We start from the raw sequence: 22,952 nt of genomic DNA, 5'->3' as shown, positions 1-22,952 counted from the left end.
AACTACCATATGACCCAGCAATCCCACTCCTGGGCAAATATCCAGAGAAAACCATAATTCAAAAAGATACATGCACTCCAATGTTCACTGCAGCACTATTTACAATAGCCAGGGTGTGGAAGCAACCTACATGTCCATCAACAGAATAATGGATAAAGAAGGTGTGGTACATATATACAATGATATATTACTCAGCCATAAAAAAGAATGAAATAATGCCACTTGCAGCAACATGGATAGACCTAGAGACTATCATACTAAGTGAAGTAAGTCAGACAGAGAAAGACAAATATCACATGACATCACTTATACATGGAATCTAAAAAGACGATAGAAATGAACTTACCTACAAAACAGAAAAGGACTCACAGACTTCAGAAACAAACTTATGGTTACCAAAAAGGAAAGGCTGGGGGAAGGGATAAATTAAGAGTTTGAGGTTAACATACACACACTTCTGTATATAAAATAATCAACAAGGACCTACTGTATAGCATAGCGAGCTCTACCCAATATTCTGTAATAACCAATATGGGAAAAGAATCTGAAAAAGAATGGATATATGTGTATATATATATAAATTGACTACTTTGTTGTACACCTGAAGCTAACACAACATTGTAAATCAACTATACCCCAATGTAAAATAAAGAGTAAATTTTAAAAGTTTAAAAAAAGAAATAATGTCCACCTCCCTCACCAGATATTGTCAATATCTATGCCCTTTGTTATCTTTTCTAATGTTTCTTAATAGCATTAGTCACTGCTTGAAACATATTGTATATTTACTTGTTTACTATATGTTTCCCAACTAGATTGTAAGCTTCAAGAGGACAAGGTCTTGTTCAGCACTATATCCATAGCATTATAACAATGTCTGGAACACTGTTTGTTCTCAGTAAATATTTGGGGAATGAATGAATAGATGCAATATATTGCCTGAATGTTCTACTTGACAATTCAGCAATTAGGTCTGAAAGCATAGGTGTTTCCCAGACAGTGTGGGAAATTGGTAGTCATTGTGCTTGTAATCAACACTCTTTAGGAGATGGCTCCTCACTTTTATTGCTATTACCTCCTCCCTCCTTACATACCCTCTCATCTACACAGGGTCAGGATAAATTCCTGCCTCTCTTCTCCAACCCCCTATTCCTACCTTTTTAGCTATGTAAACACATGGGAGAGTAGAATAAAGCTGTTATTGTTTAGTTGTGAATAGTGGTGGCATGACAGACTTCATGGAAGGACTTTAGGTCAGAACTCTGTCGTCCCTGTCCTACGTGATAGATTTTGTTGGCCCACCTACAGAGTGTTTCTCAACTTCTCTGTGCCTGGCTAAAACAAGTACTGCATCTCAGTTTCTGAGAGCTCACCCTCCCTCTTTCCTTTCCAAAGTTTCTGATTTTTTTTGCCACTGCTGCTGCTGCACATTTCTTTAAAAAACTCATAACAGAAAAACTGAGTTCCCAAACAAAATCCCATACCATATGTAAAAGAGCGTGTCCCTCTCTCAACTGGAGGTGTATTTTGAAATAAGAAAGTAACAGCTCAGCAGTCACTTGCCATAGCTTGCTGAGTAAGCTGGGCTCAGGTTAAAAGGGGGTTATAGGCTGCCAGCCAAAACACTGACAGCATTGCTGAAATCAGAGATTCAGAAACCCTATACGTCCCAAGGATTCTGTGTGGATGCCATTAATTATATTCCCTTCTGCTCTATCTCAATTCACTTTCCTCACATGGATCAAAACAGATATGAATTTTAACTTCAGAACCTGTTAACTTCAATTGAAAGAAATATTTAGCATTAACAAAAAGATCGTGGAAACGTATTGCCATTAGAGTGAAATGAAATCAAAAATGGATGTAATCACATATGTTTTTCATCAAATGTCTCATCAATTTGGATGGAAGATGAGTTATACTGATTATGTGGGTCATTATTGACCCAGTAGTAACTCTTAATGATGTTAGAGATGTGGTTATTAGAAGTCATAACAATAGAATTAAAAGAAATCAAAGGGAAAAAAAATCTCAAAATGATATATTGTATATGTGACAAAGTTACTAAATATGGTCAACACAAGGAGCTTACATTGTTATCTTCTACTCCATAAATTTTTATACAAGTCTTGCAACCTATAAGGAGTTCTTGAGGGCTCTGTAATTCCAAGGGTACATTTAGATAATGAGTTTGTGTTACTCATAGTAATGATGCCATTCATTATCATGTGTGATTCTATGAGTAGTAAAGGTCTTTGCTTTTGAAAGCATCCTACTTATTTCTAGTAAAACTTTTGATGACAAGAATCTTTCAGGTTTTTCCCCCCAATAATAAATCAATGCAGTAAACTTTGACAGGTTAGAAAGTGAAGTTTCATTTTGTAGGAGCTTTTAAGCTGTCTCCAGTCTGTAACTTGGAGACATTCAATCAGCATTTACATTTTAAAAGTTCTTATATTCTAAGAAAATATTTTGCCTTCATGTATTTAAAGAGTAACCAGATATAGTGTTATTTTCTATTAGAAACAACATTTAAAAGGATAATTGAGAAGAAAGTTTGCCTTGTGAATAAACACTTACTTTTGTGATCTTTATTTAAGATATTTAAAAAGTAAATGTTCAATTTGTTATCATTATAATCGAGTAGACAATTTTTTTCCACAAGGTTACATCTGTTTACGCTATTTTATTATCTGTTGAATGGTATGATATGAAGTCTCTTTATTGCAGTTTAGCTAAAGAAGTACCATGCCTGTGATGGAGCTGTCAATCAGCATTTAGTCATACAGTATCTATTTCTATCCCTGTTCTTCTTAGCACAGAAGGGCTATTATAGTCTACATTACGGCATAGCTACTGTGGATATAGATATCCTTGAGGGGCAGGATTTATTTTGAAAGAAGATACTCAACATAACATGACACATCATTTAGGCATCTTTAAAAGTACACATGCAGGTATTTCAAAGCAAAATACAGCAAAGGCTAATTTTAAACATTTAATTTAACATTTTGTGAATGCATTTCTTTTTTTATCTTACTTTAATAGCACTGGAAAAGACCACATGGGGCCATGTGACTCTTCTGCAATTGAAAATGTCTATTTAAAGCAATCGTTGTGCAAACCTTCACCGCATTATTACCTATGAAGGGCTATCCTTTGTAAGATATTATACATGTCAAAATTAACAAGAGAAAACCATTTCAGGTCAAAGAGAAATAAGAATAGTGCTGAAATGCATTTACAAACACCTGAAAAGTCAATTTTTCCAGATGTCCAATAATATATTTCCAAGTACACCAATATATATGGAATATGACTAAAAATTAACGAGACTGATTACTAACTACAAACATGAAAATCAGTCATGCAGCTGTATACCACACTGGATGTGCTTCCAGATGTGATGATAAAAATGGATACAACCTTTTAAAGCATGAGCTTTGGATATGCTGTACATATGGAACTCATTAGCTAAGCAAATGGATGTTAATCCTTATGACAGTCGATTGCTGTGCTGCATTCCTATCAAGAACTTATCAGCTGGTCTGACCCAATCATCAAGTGCATCATGACTTAATTTACAGGAGAACTATTTTTCCTTCCCCTGCAATTCCATGAACTTAAAATGCGTAAGGAAGTTTTTCAAAATAAATGGCTGAAACATTTAAAATTCTCTATTCCTCATGGCTTTGAGTAAATAGGTAAAGGCATAAAAAGATTTAGAGTCACAGATTCCATTAGGAATTCAGCAAGATGGCGTATCTAATTTCTCATGTTCAGGACTGAGAAATTAACCTCATTTTCCCAACTGATTTAATTTCCATTGAGTACCTGAAGATGCTCATATAAGAAAAGATTTAGTCTTTTAAAAGAATAGACACTTTCAATCCATAGCATATAAATGCCATCTTCAATAGATAGTTCAAAGGGAAATGTCATGTCATAGCTCAGGAAGAAACAGAAGCATCTCTACTGTAACAAATATTGCTTCTCTTAGAAAAGTTATCTTATTACCATATTTACCACATAATCATGGTATTACTATCAGGAAACTTGTTGCTTTGGGCTCTCTTGAGTTAGTTATGAAAGGTGTGATAGACCACATTTACCTCTATGAAACTAAGACCTTGACACACTAGACATACTGCAGGAAGAGGCAATTCAAACTTCTCAGGGAAGTCTGCCAGTGCACATCAACCTATTCGACAGTAACTTCTGTTTCTTAGGCAATTTTAGCTGAAGACAACCATTGTGCCAATACTTTCTCTTTGTGATGTGTTTCATTGTCCCCCAGGGGTGGCAGATACCAATAAGTCACATTTGTATTCTAATAATAACGGTTGGATAGAAACTGAAGATGGTCTCTTCAGAAAGAGACTGAATCATCTCTATTTTGGTAAAAGCCTAGAGTATCATGAACATTTAATTAATGAGTTCATGAAAGTAAGTAAATCACTTCCTCCCAGAGTTTTAGGTGTTTTGGCAGTAAGTTGAACACATTCAGTTTAGTATAGAACTGCTTAACATTTTGAAATTTATACTGTGCTTTTTTGGTGGCCTGGATTAAGAACTTTTTCAAAATGTCTGACACTTTCATGGACAAGGTCATGAATGATATCTTGATCACTAAATATTAATAAAGACACCATAAATGTCAAAAATAGTGAGGAATTACTCTCTTAATTAATCTGCAAGGAAAATTCAATCCAGAATTGTGAATCCAAACTATTCATTACTTATGGCCAGAGTAGATCATGATAGGCACCATGGAAAAACAAAAGATGAATGAGGCAGACTGTTCTCTCTTAAGAAGATGTGATACATATATATACAATGGAATAATACTCAGCCATTAAAAGGAACGAAATTGGTAGAGTTGTGGATGGACCTAAATTCTCATACAGAGTGAAATAAGTTAGAAAGAGAAAAACGAATATCATATATTAATGCATATATGTGGAATCTAGAAAAACGGTACAGATGATCTTATTTGCAAAGCAGAAATAGAGACACACATGTAGAGAACAGATGTATGGATGCCAAAGGGCAAAGTGGGGGATGGGGTGGGAGGAATTGGGACATTGGGATTGACACATATACACTACTGATACTATGTATAAAATAGACAACTAATGAGAACATACCCTAGAGCACAGGGAACTCTACTTAATGCACTGTGGTGACCTAAATGGGAAGGAAATCCAAAAAAGAGGGGGTATGTGTATATGTATAGCTGATTCATTTTGCTGCATAGTAGAAACACAACATTGTAAAGCAACTATACTCCAGTAAAAATTAATTAAAAATAAAAAAACGATACTATGTTAAATGGACTGTGATGCATGGTAGAATGAGAGCCTTAGAGGACTGAGGCAGGAGGGTTGGTTCTATTGATGAGGAGGAGGGAAGAACAACTTTAGCAACTTCAACACAGCCTTTGCCAAAGTATATTCTACAGAATACTTGATTAAATACTAGATTTTAAAAACATTATTTCCTAGAGCCTTTCATGTGCTGGTATTCATTATGATCCTTTGCAAACAGGCACTAAGATGTAGCATTACTCAAATATTTTTGATCCTTGACTTTTTTTTCTTCAAGGAATACTCTTGATATGAATCTTCTACAAAAAAATTATCTTGGGAAAGTGAAGTTTTACTGACCTTAGTTTGGAGATGCAAGGCTAAAGGCCAGAAAAGTAAATAAGTAATGTTTACATTAGATTATTGAGATCTAAGCTTAGAGCAGGGATGCTGGGGGAAAAGTGATATAGACTCCAGAAGTATTTTAGGGGTAAAATAAAAGACTTTGGTGAGTGTTTAGAAAAGCATTCATTCGGCAATGTTTAAAAGGCAGAGGTAGGTGCAGGGCTATAAGTGAAATCTGGGAATCATTCACATAAAAATAAATATATGGTGTTGCCAAGGCTGATGAGGTTGCAGAGAGAGTCTGTGTAGTATGAGAAGAAAAGGGAATTCTATCTTCACCTTTGGAGGTCTGCCTACTTGGAAGGAGCAGACAAAGGGAAAAGAGACAAGAGCAAACTAAAGAGTAGATAGAGTGTAATAGGCATACAAGGAAAAATTAGGGCAATGGGGAGAGTTTCAAGGCACAGTTTGGGTAGAATGGGATAGGAGAAAAACTAAAAGACATCATGAGTTTAGGAGGTTGGGCATTAATATTGTTGGAAACAGAATCTGGTTGGCAAAGCTTCAAGGATTAAAAACGAGGTAATGAAAACACTAATTTTTTCAGAGTAGATTTAAAATTCTTGAGGAAAATAGTGGGTTGAAAAATAAGGTTTTATTGTTATTGTCTTTTTATTTCTGATTTTAATTTGGGGGTAAGATTTACTGGGTTTATATACTAAGAAGAGGCCTTTTGAGAGGGAGATATTGGGGATACAGAAGGCATAGATGTAAAAATGTTATTAAAATTCTGATTGACAATTGATAATTTTTACATTTGGTGAATACAGACAATCTATACATGGAAATTAACAATAACTATTGTATTGGATATCCATATGCAAGAAAACAGAAAAAAAAGTAGCTTTGAAAATCATTTTTGTTTGTTTTCAAATTTATATATTTATTTATTTATTTTATTGGCTGTGTTGGGTCTTCGTTGCTGCATATGGGCTTTCTCTAGTTGTGGCAAGCAGGGGGCTACTCTTCGTTGTGGTGTATGCTTCTCACTGCGGTGGCCTCTTGCTGTAGAGCACGGGCTCTAGGCGTGTGGGCTTCAGTAGTTGCGGCACATGGGCTCAACAGTTTTGGCTCATGGGCTCTAGAGAGCTGGCTCAATAGTTGTGGCACACGGGCTTAGTTGCTCCATGGCATGTGGGATCTTCCTGGGGCAGGGATCGAAACCATGTCCCCTGCATTGGCAGGTGGATTCTTACCCACTGCGCCACCTAGGAAGTCCTTATTTTCAAGTTAACTAAGCCCTTTCTAATTTCTGGATGTTTAATGGCCAATCAATATAACCTATTCATCCGTAATATGAAAATATAACATCTATGTTGTCTAATTATAACAAAAAAGAGATTTTGAAAGCTCCATAGCAGGAGAAAGATAATATGTATCATGGAAGATACTACAAAGTTTCATGTATTTGGTCAATCAGCTATTATTTTTTGAGCATTTATTATGTGCAAGTACTCTGCTACATGATATGAAAGATACAAATAGTTACAAAACCAGATCCATACTCAAAGATCTTATAATTAATATGGTAAGACAAATCAGACCAAAAAGTATATATAATATCATTATGCATCTGGCACTTAGAAGAATGCCAGCCTCTATTTTTGGAACATAGCTTTGAATCAACCAGCGATTAAAAAAATTTTTTTGTGTAGGAAAAATATCTGCCACAAAGCCCAAGTACTTTACTTCATAAGAAAGAACCTTGGACCTTGATAGTTTTATTACTGTTTTGCCAAGATGTCTACATAATTAGACTTCTTCATTTGTATGAGTGCATAAAATTTAGAATTTTGAAGTCTTTATGGATTTATTCAAAATTTCTTTATTCTAGCAATACTACTGGTCTTAAAGTCTCCTTTGTTTAATATAAATATACTTATATCAGTTGTACTTTTTTTTGGTGTTTACATGGTATATTTTTTTACACCTTTCTCTTTCAATTTTTCTGCAAACTTACATTTAATGTGTGTCTTCTGTTAGCAGCATATATTTTTAAAATCTAGTTTGATAATTTTATTTTAATTGGAGTGTTTAGTTCACTTTAATGTAACTACTGACAAATTTGGGTTTAATCTACTACCTAATTATTTTCTGTTTGTCCCAACTGTTCTGGGTTCCTTTTGTTTTTCCTTTCTTGCCTCCTTTTGGGTAATTCAAGTACTTTTTATTATTCAATTTCTCCCATGCTATTACTTACATCCATTTTCACTACTCTTTTAATGGGTATTCTAAAGATTACAATATTCATCTTGACATATTCGAGACATGCAAATTCATACTTCTACTTACCAGACAACGCAAAGACTTTAGAACATTTGAAACATTTTAAGACCATTTATCATTTTCTGCTACCATGAAATTCTACATATATTTTAGTCTTTAAAAGAACTTATTGCAACTTGTGTGATAACATAAAAGTGCTTCTTATAAAAAGTTCCATCACTATAGAAATATACGATATTGAAAATGTTTCCCCGAGAGGGAATCATTACAAACAACTTGGTCTCAAAAAGATTTTTTTTCACATTTTTAATATTATTAAAAATAATTTTTCAGTGCTTCCCCCACGCACCCAGACAATAGATTTGTTCCATTTTACCCTGCTTTTATTGGCCTTGCGGAGGAAGTCTTATGGTGGGATATGGAATAGACAGAGTATGAAAATTATTACTATCTCCCTGCCTACCTTCACACTGAATTGTTCATTTCAGCCTCATCTTGTCTGCCTCTCTTTCTTCTATAAACTTAAATTTGTGGTTTGTAGACTGGAAAAGGTGATTTATTGCTTTATCCATTCAGTAATACTTCACTGCACTCTGTTCCAGGGCCAAAGCTACTGGAAAGCATGACCAATCCTGCTTATGTATTCATGTCACTCACAATTGTTCCATTTGTAAAGCAGTTACAATGATATCACCTCCATCTTTATTGCCCTGAAGCCCCTTCCAGATTTTTTTTTATTGTTTGTATGTAAGTGTGTTCATATGTATATATGTATATTTATATCACTTTAGCTAGCTAGCTATAATCTATATATCAATCTGTTCATGTATATATGTATTTTGGTGGACATCAGCACTCATTTTCTTTTGGGTATACACACAGGAGTGGAATTTTTGGATGATAGACTAGGTACATATTTAGTTTCAGTATATACTGCCAAATAGATTTCAAATGTGTTGGTACCAACTAATATTCCCATCAATGATGTGTTAATTTATGATTGATCCATTCTTCCCATTATTTGATATTGCACATCATTTTTACTTTAGCCATTCTCGTGGGTATATTGTAGCATAATATTGTGTTTTAGTTTCTCTGTTTAGTGATGATGTTAAATGTTTTTATATACTTATTGTCCATTTGGAGAATTCCGCGTTTGTGAAATGCCTGTTAATTTTTGCTTGTTTTAAAATTGAATTGGTTTTTTTTTTGGTTGGAACTTCATATATGTTATGAATTTGAGCCCTTTGTTGGACAGAGACATTGCAACTATCTTTCCCTAGTTTCTGACTTGCCTTTCACTCTCTTAACAGTATATTTTGATGAACAGATGTTACAGATTTTAATTAAATCTAATTTATCTAGTTCTTATTTAATGGTTAGGTTTTTTGTATCCTGCATAAGAAATATTTGCCTATCTCAAAGTCATAAATAGTTTCCTCTGTTTCCTTCTAGATGATTTAGACTTTCAGTTTTCACATTTTGGTACGATCCATTCACTTTGAGCTAATCTTTGTTTATAGTGTAAAGCAGGGGAGAATTTATGTTTTCCATGCATTAACTGGATAAATTAATTACCCAATTGATTTACCATCATTTATATAGAAAGACTATATTTCCCCCCCGCCCCCAGAATTGTAGTGGTACCTTTGAACCAATCCTTGTGCCAATACCACATTATCTAATTACTCTACCTTTATAGTAAGTCTTGGTATCTGGTAGTATATATTCTCTAGCTTTCTTCTTCTCCTTCTTCTTCTCCTTCTTCTTCTTCTAGGTTGCTTTTTTTTAGATTTTTATGTCTTTCCACAGAAACATTAAAATCAGTTTTTAAGTTTCCACACATAAAAAATCCTTCTGGAATTTTGATTGGGATTCTACTGAATTTTATTCACCTTGAGTAACAATTGACATAAAAATAATCTCTTCTAATTGGTAAAGATGTCATATTCCTCCATTTAATTGTCTTCTTTAATTTCTTTCAATGGTGTTTTATAATTTTTAGTGTTGAGCCCTTATATCTTGTGTTAGATAAACGTGTTTTTTAACTCTAAGGGATATTAGCATTATTGATTTAGATAATTAATAGCCATTTGGATTTACCCACATCTCTACCCTTTTTATATTTCTTCCTGTAGACCCTAGCTTATGTCTTTCTGAAGAGCTTGCTGAGATATATTTTTTTAAATGGGTCTGCTCAGTTTATGAAACTGTCTCTACTTAACCTTCATTTATGAGGAATGTTTTCTGTATTTATAGAATCTAGATTGGCCCATTGAAAGGGATGTCATTTCACTGTTCTCTGGCTCCCATTACAACTATTGAGAATAGGTTATCAGTCTTAATATTGCTGCTTTGAATATATCAGAATCTCTGGATGCTTTAAGACATTTTCTTTGTCTTTGATTTTCAGCAGTTAGATTATGATATATCATAGTGTGCTCTTCTTTGTATTTATTCTTCTTGAGGTTGATATTGCAAATTCTTTTGTGTTTCAGTGTCATTGTTTAGTTTTGGAACATTCTATTCTATTGACTCTTTGAATACTCCTTTTCCTTATTCCTGTTTTTATCTTTTTCTGATACTACATATACACATGATTTAGACGTTTATTAACATCCCATATGGCTATTATATTGCTTCCTGTATTTTATATCCTTCATTCTCTCTGTGCTTCAGTTTAGATATTTTCTCCTGATCTAAATTTCTCTTTACTAATTCTCTTTTCTATAGAACCTATGTCCTGCTGAAGATATCTTTGTCCAACTCTAATTTTTCACTCTGTAGAAGGTAAAACAGTTAAAAGCCATAAAACTCATTTATTGAGTTCTGAATAAATTATTATTTTTCAGCTTTATCATACCCATTTGCTTATTTACACAGAACAGTTTCCTGCTGAAAACTTCAAGAATATGTTTTACTTTCTTGAAAATTTTATTTATATTTGTTTAAAAACTTGTCTGATAACTCCAGTATCTGGATCACCCATGGATCTAATTGTATCGTTTATTTTTTCTCTTAGTTTTGGACCCTTTGGTTTTTGTGTCCTGGTATGCCAGACAACTTTTTTTAAATGTCAGACACTGTGTATGAAAATTAGTAGAGATAATCTGTGGCTCAGACTCTGGCTGATGTACTCTTTCCCCAGAGAGTATTTACTTCTGATTCTGATAGACAGTCAGGTTAGGGGCAGCTTGCCCTAATTCAACCCAGTTATTGACCCCTCAGCTCTGTGAGACTGCTTCTTGGTCTAAGCCTAGAGAAAGAAACTCAGACTCCAGTTAGGATTCAGCTGATCTATGGCTGGATTTCAATTTTGTGAGAGTTGGTTTAGTCCTGGTGTGTCCTTAATTCTTGATTATAAACCTTAAGAGTTCCAATTAGAAGACTAGAGATGAGAGTCCTTCCTCTCTGATGGGCTTTAAATGTTACTATTTAATGACTTAGATATATCCTCCTATGCAACCAAAAAGCCCAAAGTCAAAGGATATAAAAGAAAATGTAAGTGGATTAGTTTGTTACTCTGAAAACAGTAGATGAAGAAGTTATTATAAGAAAGTTTGTACCTGACAGCATGTGATTATGGAAAATATGTAATTAGGACAGGTATTTGAATCATGTTGACGTATGACAAGAGGAAAATATCATAAGTGAGAATAATCAAGAGGAGTTCTGAAGGGGAGATGACCACTGATATGGGGAATAAAGTATAGGAGAAGCTGGACAGGCAAGAAAAATATGACATTTATACTTGCTTGAAATCTTTTATTTTTCTAAAAAGAAAAGAATCATTTCAATATTTCAAAACATTATGTCTACAAGAGTTTGAGGTTTAAATTACTATATAGCAGTTAAACTTAAAATCTTAGACTTTACCTTTTTCAATGATCAGTCAAGTTTGGCACTTTCTCTAATTTTCATTTCTGTTCTGACCTGAATATAAGACTGACATACTAAATTTAATTGCACTCAGCTTAATTGCTTCTTGATTTTTGGCTCATTATTTGAGTTGAATAAGTCAAAATGTTAGAAGTGGGCAGGGAGTTCTAATAAGTGAAACTCTGAAAGCATGGCTTTGGATACCATGCTGAATTGGAGAGTCACAATTGACTGAGGTCAAATCTGACACTATAGGAAAGACATATGAAAACTGAGTACTTATTTTTCTTGAATCTGTTCTCCTTACTGTTTATCACAGTGGGGCAAACATCATATTGACCTCTGACCAGAGGTAGACATATGAATGCTGATGGAGAATGTGCACCCTCAACATGTAAACATGTGTCTATTACTAAAAATTATATGTGAGACTTCCAAATCCCTTATCAGTTTCTAGATATTTTTCCTGTGTCAATGTTCCTGAGTTAGAAGAAAGCAAGACAATGTATGTATGATTATATGATTAATAAGATAATAACTGAATTTTAAGTATAACTGCAAAAGAACAGAGGGACAACTTCAGAAGGCAATCCGCTAATGTAACTGGTTGCCATAGGCAGAACAATCATCAGTTAATCTTCACATCCAATGGGAACGAATTATTGGACTGCAATCAAATGTTGAAAAGTTAGAATAATCACTAACAGTACTTCCTGATGAAATCTGAAACACTTGGGAAATTATCTATAAATTTATCTAAAACTGCTTAGGATTTGGTGGAATGAATTAAAGAATCACCTTAGTGAAACTTGTGAAATAGGTTACTAGCCTAAAAGAAATGTAATATCCACATATTTTAAATCATTTTTCTCTGAATGAACAGTCAAACATTTCTGAAGACAAGTGATTGTGTGTGTGTGTGCACGCGTGCGCGTGCGAGCACCTGGGTGTGTGTTTGCTTATTCAAATGAGCAGTTTGACAACATTAAAAGTGTATGTGAAACCAAGATTTTCATTGATCAATAAGAGACTGCAATGCACAAATCTGAAGCAGCTTTTCACAAATCAGCTCTAATAATTGATGAGAACATTTTGTTGCTATTGCTATTCTTATGAATTAATACCTATGATACAAATTTATTCCATTTCTAATATTTTCCAGCCCTTGGCATGCTTTACTCCGAAGAACAGAATTAACTTTGTCTTTCCTTTTGAAATACTTATCTTTAGATTGGTCATGCCTATCACATGAAGCATTGTTCATATGAGAATCATGGTATCAATTCTCTTCAAAAACCCCTTTTATCCTACTGGCAATGGATAACACAGTGTGGAATCTGTGCGAACGAAAACACCAGAAACCGAATTCTCCCAGATGCTAACAATGCTTCCCCGGGGCATAGTGAGAAGGGTCTCAATTCACCCCCTCTCCAAGTTCTAACTAGACACAGGAAGCCCTTTAGCCATCAGCAGTGGAGTTTCATTAAAGACACCTCACTTCAGGTGTAACAAAGCTCCTTCCAGGAAGCAAACCAGAAGCTCTAGTCCAACTGTAGAACTGCCCAAACGTTGGGGTCTCTGCTTTCACAGGGCACAAAATTGTGTAACAGCACCAGCAACTCCTTAGCAAGCTAATGACTATATGGAGCAACAAAGACTGAGCTAAAATCATGAAGTTTCTGACTGAAGCAGAAGTTGAATTGCCATTTCAACTCTTCCCTCAAGAAAAATATCCAATTAATCTGCATAGATCTTTTTGGAAAATAATTCCTGCTATTCAAATGATTGCCAGGGAGGATGAACGAAGCATTAATTTTTTTTTAACATGATGCATTTAAAAATTTTACTTCTCAGGCCCATCAGGGCTAGAAATCCATAGAAGGGGTATTTCTCAGGCTTTTTCTTAGTACCTGACTGGTGTTCAAATAAAGCCATATGGAATCCCTTAGAGACAGCAAAACCAGAGGGATGATTGTTCAGGAAATAACAGAAGTCAGAGACCTGCCCCAACTAGGCCTTCCTTCTCTTAATCAGACTTTAAAATCAGCTCCACAGCAGAGGATGTCAGCATAAATTTCATTTACCTAAAATTCCCTGTTTTTTGTCAAGTCCCCTCCAGAAGCGCAGGGGCTGAATAACCGGCATGACTTACGTCAGCAGCACTGACACCTTCTGAAGGTTAGGGACTCACAATAGTCATATAAGCAAGGAAGCCAGCCAGTGTTTCACTTTCATTAATAAAAAAAGAAAGAAAAAGAGATCAGATTACAGCAGCACTTTACTACGGGAGCTTTTACAGCATATTGCAAAATATCTAATATCCTCATGCCTCGCTTCAGTTCTTTCACGTATAGAGAGACAATTTACCTCCTCTTCCTGGGGACTCAAGTGCTTAGTTGGTATCAGTTCCTCACCCCTCCTTGTTGCCTGGGTCAGACTGCAATATATGGCTTGGATTTTATTTTGTTTGTTTTACTTTTTAGGTAAGGGAAGAAAAGTAAAAATATTATCATCCAGAGGACATACATATGAATTGTCATTTGCGTGAGCACATAAAAGTGACACGGACCTTAATCTGAAATTTCATATGCAGTTGACATAATACATACTCCATGCTCCTGTCTAGCTTTTCTTCCTCATCCAGTCTGTATCCAACATCTGAAAATTGATACTAACATTTCAGAAAAAATAGCTGCCTACTTTTGACTTCTAGGAACTGCTCCACTTGCAAAACTCTTTTGTATTCTACTCTGAAATATTTGCTTATGTAAGAGTATTGTAGTAATGAAAGGACATATTGTTTAATTATGTATTAAGACATTTAAGTATGAATTAAGACAGTTATATACAGTGTTATGAAATTTACATTCTAGTGGAATATACAATTGTTGTGCAATTATAAACAGAAGTGTAACACTATGTTCCAGTTAGGATACTGACAATTCCACATACTTACACAATGAATAAAAGGCAAAAGATATTTCTGAAATATTTTAGTAGATAAATATTAAGTATTTTAATAGCTCTATATTTCTGAGAACAGAAGATAAGTATTAAATAAAAAGATTTCATTAATGGAGACTTAGGAAATAAGATTAAAAAGAAAAACATATAATTTAGTACACTACATATTATTTTATTGTAAAGAGCAAGTAATCAATAAGCACACCATTCTACCTGAGAAAGGAAAAGAGCTTCTGCATTCTATTTGAAGAACTAAGGTGATAAGATGCGACAGGTTTGCTTAAGGTGATATACTTCAACCAGAGTGGGAACTTGTCTTTTGCTTTGCTGCTTCAATAAAGAAAATGATCCTACCTGCTTTCTGTGTTTGACATACTTGTGTCTGTCACTGCCCTTCTTCTGGACATCTGCCACATGAATAAATATTCCTGGTCAACTAAAATTGCTGCGTTGATACCTCATGACTTTGGAGCAATTAGAAATAAATGACTACTTATAACCATTCTTTTCTAATGATATTAAAATGCAAAGCTATTAGAGATGTTTTTTCATAATAAGAGTCTTTTTTTTTTCCTGGATCAGATACAGTAAACAAGAATCAAACACATGCAGAAATATGTAATTTAAAATTTTATGTTGCATTTCATTGAAATGTTAACTGAATAATATTGCTTTGGCACATATGTTATATTCATGTCAATATGTTTCATATGCTAAAAAGATCTGTGCAAGAGTGCCTAGCCTTCCCTGTTTACAAAAGAACTAAACAGCTGTGTAAGTTCATAGAAGAGAGGAGCTGAATTAAGAAAGTTCTGGGACCAGTTCAGATCATTCAACCACACTGATCTAATGAATTCTGTGGTTTACTATAGAAAAAAAATACTTATGAGGATAATATTCACTGGATGCCTCAATTGAGAAGTGCCAATTAGATGAACTAAATGTCAAAGGGCTCTTTCCCTTTCTTTTTTTTAAAACTATGTAAAATTTCTTCAATTCTGGTTCCTTGTTGACGCTATTTTGCCAATAGATTAAATATATAATTACACACACACACACACACACACACACACACACACACACACACAGAGTCCTGAGTTACACTGAAAGATGTAAAATGAGTATTAATGTATAACATTGGACTATAGGAAGAATTCTGAAGCATCCTATCATACTATATTTGAGCCCTGATTCTTAAATCAGTTGATTCTTCAATCAATTTAAGACTGTATGAATAGTCACAGCAAAAGAGGAAGTTAGCTTGGAAAGTTACTCTTAAATCTTTTTTAAAAAATTAATTAATTAATTAATTGGCTGCATTGTGTCTTCATTGCTGTGTGCAGGCTCTCTGTAGTTGTGGAGAGCAGGGGCTTCTCTTCATTGCAGGATGCTGGCTTTTTTTTTTTTTTAATTTTATTTATTTATTTATTATTTTTGGGGGGGTACACCAAGTTCAATCATCTGTTTTTATACACATATCCCCGTATTCCCTCCCTCCCCTGACTCACCCTTCACCCTCCCCCGAGTCCCCCCCACCCTCCCCGTCCCAGTCCTCCAAGGCATCTTCCATCCTCAAGCTGAACTCTCTTCGTTATACAACAACTTCCCACTGGCTATCTATTTTACAGTTGGTACTATATATATGTCTGTGCTACTCTCTTGCTTCGTCTCAGCTTCCCCTTCACCCCCCGCCCTGCCCCAAACCTCGAGTTCTCCAGTCCATTCTCTGCACCTACGTCCTTGTTCTTGTCACTGAGTTCATCAGTACCCTTTTTAGATTCCGTATATGTGAGTTAGCATACAATATTTGTCTTTCTCTTTCTGACTCACTTCACTCCGTATGACAGACTCCAGGTCTATCCACCTCATTACATATAGCTCCATCTTGTCCCTTTTTATAGCTGAGTAATATTCCATTGTATATATAAGCCACATCTTCTTCATCCATTCGTTTGTTGATGGGCATTTAGGTTGCTTCCATGTCCTGGCTATTGTAAATAGTGCTGCAAGAAATATTATGGTACAAGTTTCTTTTGGGATTATGGTTTCCTTTGGGTATATGCCCAGTAGTGGGATTACTGGATCATATGTAGTTCTATTTGTAGTTTTTTAAGGAACTTCCAAATTGTTTTCCATAGTGGCTGTACCAATTTACAGTCCCACCAACAGTGCAGGAGAGTTCCCTTTTCTCCACACCCCTCTCCAACATTTGTGGTTTCCAGATTTTGTGATGATGGCCATTCTGATCGGTGTGAGGTGATACCTCATTGTGGCTTTGACTTGCATTTCTCTGATGATTAGTGATGTTGAGCATCTTTTCATGTGTTTGTTGGCCATCTGTATGTCTTCTTTGGAGAAGTATCTATTTAGGTCTTCCATCTGTTTGTGGACTGGGTTATTTGCTTTTTTGGTATTAAGCTGCATGAGCTGCTTGTATATTTTGGAGGTTAATCCTTTGTCCGTTGTTTCATAGGCAACTATTTTTTCCCATTCTGAGGGTTGCCTTTTAGTCTTGTTTATGGTTTCTTTCGCTGTGCAAAAGCTTTTAAGTTTCATGAGGTCCCATTTGTTTATTCTTGATTTTATTTCCATGATTCTAGGAGGTGGGTCAAAAAGGATCTTGCTTTGATGGATGTCATAGAGTGTTCTGCCTATGTTTTCCTCTAGGAGTTTCACAGTGTCTGGCCTTACATGTAGGTCTTTAATCCATTTGGAGTTTATTTTTGTGTATGGTGTTAGGAAGTGTTCTAAGTTCATTCTTTTACATGTTGCTGTCCAATTGTCCCAGCACCACTTATTGAAGAGGCTGTCTTTTTTCCATTGTATATTCGTGCCTCCTTTGTCAAAGATAAGGTGCCCATATGTGTTTGGGCTTACTTCTGAGTTCTCTATGCGGTAGTTTCTCTTGTTTAGGAGCACAGGATCTAGGTACGCGGGCTTCAGTAGTTGTGGCTCACGGGATCCAGCACACGGGCTCCATCACTGTGGCTCAGGGGCTTAGTTGCTCCGCAGCATGTGGGATCTTCCCGGACCAGGGCTTGAACCCATGTCCTCTGCATTGGCAGGCAGATTCTCAACCACTGTGCCACCAGGAAAGCCCCAGAAGTTAATCTTTTGAATAGTTCCAGATCCAAATTTGGCAGTATAATATCCTAAATTTTTCACGGCCATATTTGCCTAATTTGACCAAAACACCTTCCCCTCTTTTCTCTCATCTTGGAAAATTAATTCTCTGTCAATTCCATAGCAAAAAGATCCACAGCAGAGAGGGCAGCTCAGCCACAAATCATCCACAAAAGTTCAGAATTTTTCTCCATCAAAATGGCTTCCATGTGGCTGATGTAGTTCTTGTAACTTATAATAACCCATCAAATATTTTATTACAAAGATTTTTAAAAGTCTTCTCTGCTATCAAATCAGACGTTCGGTAACATCTGTTTGTGTAAATAATGTAAAGATAAAATTGTTTGCAATGTAAATCATATTTGTTTTCAGCAATTTACCTCAAATATGTGAATGAAATAAAGTTTCTATTGTAGCCCCATTAATAGCGTTGTTTGTTCTTTTTTCCCAAAGAGTCAAAGATATGTTAAATAATTACCTTTTTCATAAGTACTATTGAATATGTAAAATGTATACTGCTAAGTGAGGACTGTCTTTGTAAATAAAACCTATTCAGACATATTGGAAGCAAAAAACAGTACCCCATATCTATTAAATCTGAATAGCTATTTCTTTTTTGTGATCCTATAGGATAGGATTTCCTAGCTGTTAAGTGCTGCTCTATTTCTCTGAGGTGATCTTGGAAATGGAGTGTTTGAGATTTTTAGTCTATCTTGATACAAGCCAACCCATTCCTGCTTAGAATACTTTATTTAGCCTTATATCTAAGATCTTAATTACTAGATCCTTGAATAGAAGTTGTGTTACTAAATTCTAAAAACTGATTAAGGGAAGTAAAAATTAAGTAATTTACTGAGTAATATTAATGGGCTATGGACATTCCTCATCACTTTTGTCACCATCAAATATTGAGAAACTAGTATGTTGATAGAATTATGATATGCATATATGGATAGTGATTCTTGTTGTGCTTTGGAACAAATATTCCAAATATAGTCATATAGTTTGTTTCTAAGTTTTCAGACATGAATTGGTAATAGCACATATATATTTTGTTTTTATTTGCAGTAAAAAACACTACATTCTATAAATATAACCGATAGAAAGCAATTAATCACTTTTAAACATGTAGGTGAAAATACTGCCACAAACAGTGATTGGGACTTATTATGAAAGTAAATTACTTCAGTGACGGGGGAGAAAACCCCAATGAGGAAATCATGAGGTGAAAACAGACAACACTCCTATACAACAATGAAAAACCTTTTAAGCATGAAGAAACTGTAATATATGTGGCGTTTGTAGGTACATTAAGATAAAACATCCAGGAGCCAGTAAATTTTTTCATGCTGTCAGAGTATTCAGCGGTACATATGAGCTGTCGTACTTCAGTCATCAACATCCAAAAAAGCTTAGCATTTTAGAAAACAACTTTCCAACAGAAACAATTCAACTTCATACTAGCAGGCATATGGATACTAACAGATTAAGTAAGATAGCAATTTTCATTCTCTGAATCTTTACTATCTTTCTTCCACCTCCTTTTTGACCAGAGCCCTGTAGCCTATGTATTTATACCCTCTTTTTCTTTTTGCTAAGACAGGGAGAGGGAAAGGGAGAGGCAGACGGGAGGGAGAGCAAGAGGGAGAAGGAATTAGAAAAGTCAAGAAATACTAAAGTCAGCAGGGGGGTGTGGGGCTTAGAATTCCATGTGATGAAGTTGGTTTCTGTTAGCAATGGGATTTATGGTAGGTCTCTCTAGGGAAAAAGAAGCAGAAAGGGGAAATATTGAGAAAGTATGTACACTCCTCATGTACTCCAAGCTATGCCTTAATTTACAGGACGTTGTAGGACCTGTATTCACATAGAACATTAATACAGATTTCATCTTTTGTGCAGAAAGTCAAAAGAATCTAGGAATTCATTAAATTAGAAAAAGAAAGTTCTATCAGTTTGTCTCCTAACCTCTTTCATACTCCTCCACAAAAAAGTTCTGATATACAAGATTTTGGTTTCTCTAATGCATAAAATAAATTGTTTTGCAATTCTGAATTTAAAACTAGGAAAAATACTAGATTGGTTGAGCTAAATTAATTAATTCTATAATCCTTCATATTTTATAGGATTCCATATTCTTAAAATACAATGGTATATATAGATAAAAATAATGAATACTTCAGTATTTCACCAATTATACCTTACTTCTAAGACAAGATTTTTCATAGTTACTACTTATTTTTCACTGCAGTGTACCTTTACAATACTGGCATTTAGGGATAAAGCATTCAGTTAGGAGTCCTCCATAGGAATCCCAATACCATTGTTTCAAAGCCAGAACCATATAAATCTAGTTTGATACATTTATCTCACATAGGAATACATTTGTTTTTCAAGTTCTCATTCAGTATTTATAGAAAACTTTATATTCTCTCGGGGGACAGAGAATGATTAGAATATTTATGTAATAAATACATCACTGAAATATATTATATTTACTATGTGTTATCGTGTACCAGAGATAAGCAAGGCACAGTTCTTGTCTTCAAGGAGCATACAGTTTTTCGGGAAGAGAGACAAAAATTTAATTACTTACTATTCAAAATGTGATCTTAAGGCCAGCCCATGGACATCATCCAGCAGCTTGTTAAAACTATAGGATCTCAGGCCAGACCTACTGAAGTGGAACATGCATTTTCACAGAATCCCCAGGTGATTTGTATGCACTTTAGAATTCAAGAAACACCACTTTAATTCGACCTTGAGCAGGGTTACTGTCATAAAACCTAGAAGAAACAAAGATGGAGAAGTTTGAAGGTAAGAAGGTAGCAGGATGGGATGGAAAGATTCTGGTTCCTGCGCTTTGTTCTTCAAAGACAGGAGAGATCACCAGTCTGGCACCTTTTACTAGAATAAAAATAAATGTTTTTAAGGGAATATTTGTTTTTGAATGTTTTTGGTGTACTTATCATTTGGTGTACATATCATTACTGTTGACAATGTCAGTCTAACAGACATATAATCACATAAATCCACATCAAAAGGAAGTCTTACTTTTTATTTATCTATCCTACGGTTTGCAGAGGAATGAGTGACCACGGTAGCCTGTAAGAACAGTTTTGTCAGCTGCTGCAATTCTTCAGTTTTGAGTGCAGGGACAGCACAGGAAAGTTTGGTACCTCAAGATCTCAACCCAGACCACACCAACGGTCTGGTGGTGGAACCAGTTCATATAAAGATGATCATTTTGAAACTAAGGCATTTAAAATCATTTTCATGCTGCTTGCAAAGTTTCGAATAGTTATGGAAACTAAGAAGGTCGCAGCAGTACTTGTCTATATCAATACCTTGGCCACCCTCCCCCCGCTCTTCCCATTGCCTTCTTCCTTCAGGCCACGGTTAACATGTTGACTGTGGCCAGCAGAGTCACACAGGGAGTGAGCATATTCTCCATTTTGCCTTTACGTGGTATACTGGTGTGTCTGAATGTTCTCTCTTCTACATGAAAGACCAAATAAGCGATATCTTATGAAATATTTTTTCTGATTATGACTGTATATACATATAAATGACATGTAAGAATCACATATAAAGGCTGACAAAAATGTATGGCACATGAAGTCATGATTTTGTAGGTGAGACACGGATACAAAAGTAAAAGCAAAGCCAGTACTTTACAGGGCATGTGGAGGCATTAAGTTATTTAAAAATAATTCTTAACACTTACCATATTTACTTTGTGGTATACCTCAAAAGGCAAAGATCTTTGTAATATAATAGTTATTATCTGGAGCCAAATTAGGAAAATAACAAACAGTTACAAAGCAAAAAGCTCTATTTCTGGAACTTGATCCAGTTATTTTATTAATAATTTTTATTTAATTAGGCACAGACATTTTTAGTTTTTGCACGTCTTTTTTATTCTTTATGTATTAGTTTTCAGATCTAGTTATAGTTAGATTATAATTCATTGTCATTGCTTGTTTTATATCAGTTCAATTGAGGTTTTCTTCCAGGATGAAAAAAACTCAGGGGGAAATCCTTGAACACAAAATCTGACTTTAGAAATTGGAAAAGGTAAATAAGATTTTATATGTCATATAAGAATATCTTACAAAGAACTCAATTGTTTTTCTTAATAAGTTTTAAGTCTCAAGTATTTCTAAATTAATCCCCTTCTGAACTGCAATCTCATTATTAGGAACTTTCTGTAGGATTATTCCAAAGAATAACTTTCATTATAAATATAATTAGGTTTATCCCAATTATACAATAGCCTTCATAAATCCTCTTCTGCAACTGCCAGTGATTTGTTTGTTACACTTAAAATCTTCCTATATATATTTAGCTGAGAATTGATGCTTGCTCAGCTGGGGCCTATCCAGCAAGACACAATCCATTTCAACAGTTTACAAGAAAGGGAATTTAATGCAGGGAATTAACTGCACAGGTGATGGAATAGCTGAGAACAATAACTGGTAACAATAGGGATAGTGTAACTTAGAGATTAACACCATCGGCAATTCACTAACATCCTTAGACCGAAGAATCAGAGGGAGAAAACTGGAAGACTGGAGCCCAGGATCTGTGTGCCTCTTGGGCTGGATGATAGACCATGGTGGGCCTGGATGGTGGCAGCTGGAGTCACAGAAGAGAGAAGCAGCTACCAGTGAAACTGCTTAAGACGGGGATATTCTAGCTGCCTCCCTCATCCTGCCCTCCATCTCTCACCTTCACTTCCCAGGCAAGAAGTCAGCTAGCATGGGAGCCAAGAAAATCAGCCTTCAGGGGTCAGAAGGAGGAACAATCGATCTGCTGGCAAACAGGCCTAAGACCTGCAAAATGACCCTCCAGATTTTTATAAACAAATGCGAAAACTAAAGTTTTAAAAGCAATTTGTGACATCGCCCTACAGCTTAGCCCTCCTGGGAAATCTAGCACCTGCATTTTTCACTCATCAAAGAGGGCAGAGAATAGCAAAAGAAATCATAGCAGAAAGAGAGTTATATTAATCAAAGCAATTTCTGGTGAAAGGAAGCATGGAAATCTCTG

Source organism: Hippopotamus amphibius, chromosome 2 (assembly GCF_030028045.1).
Source record: "Hippopotamus amphibius kiboko isolate mHipAmp2 chromosome 2, mHipAmp2.hap2, whole genome shotgun sequence".
Lineage (NCBI taxonomy): Eukaryota > Metazoa > Chordata > Mammalia > Artiodactyla > Hippopotamidae > Hippopotamus > Hippopotamus amphibius.
The sequence above is the reverse complement of the archived record's forward strand: the minus strand, read 5'-3'. Positions refer to the sequence as shown.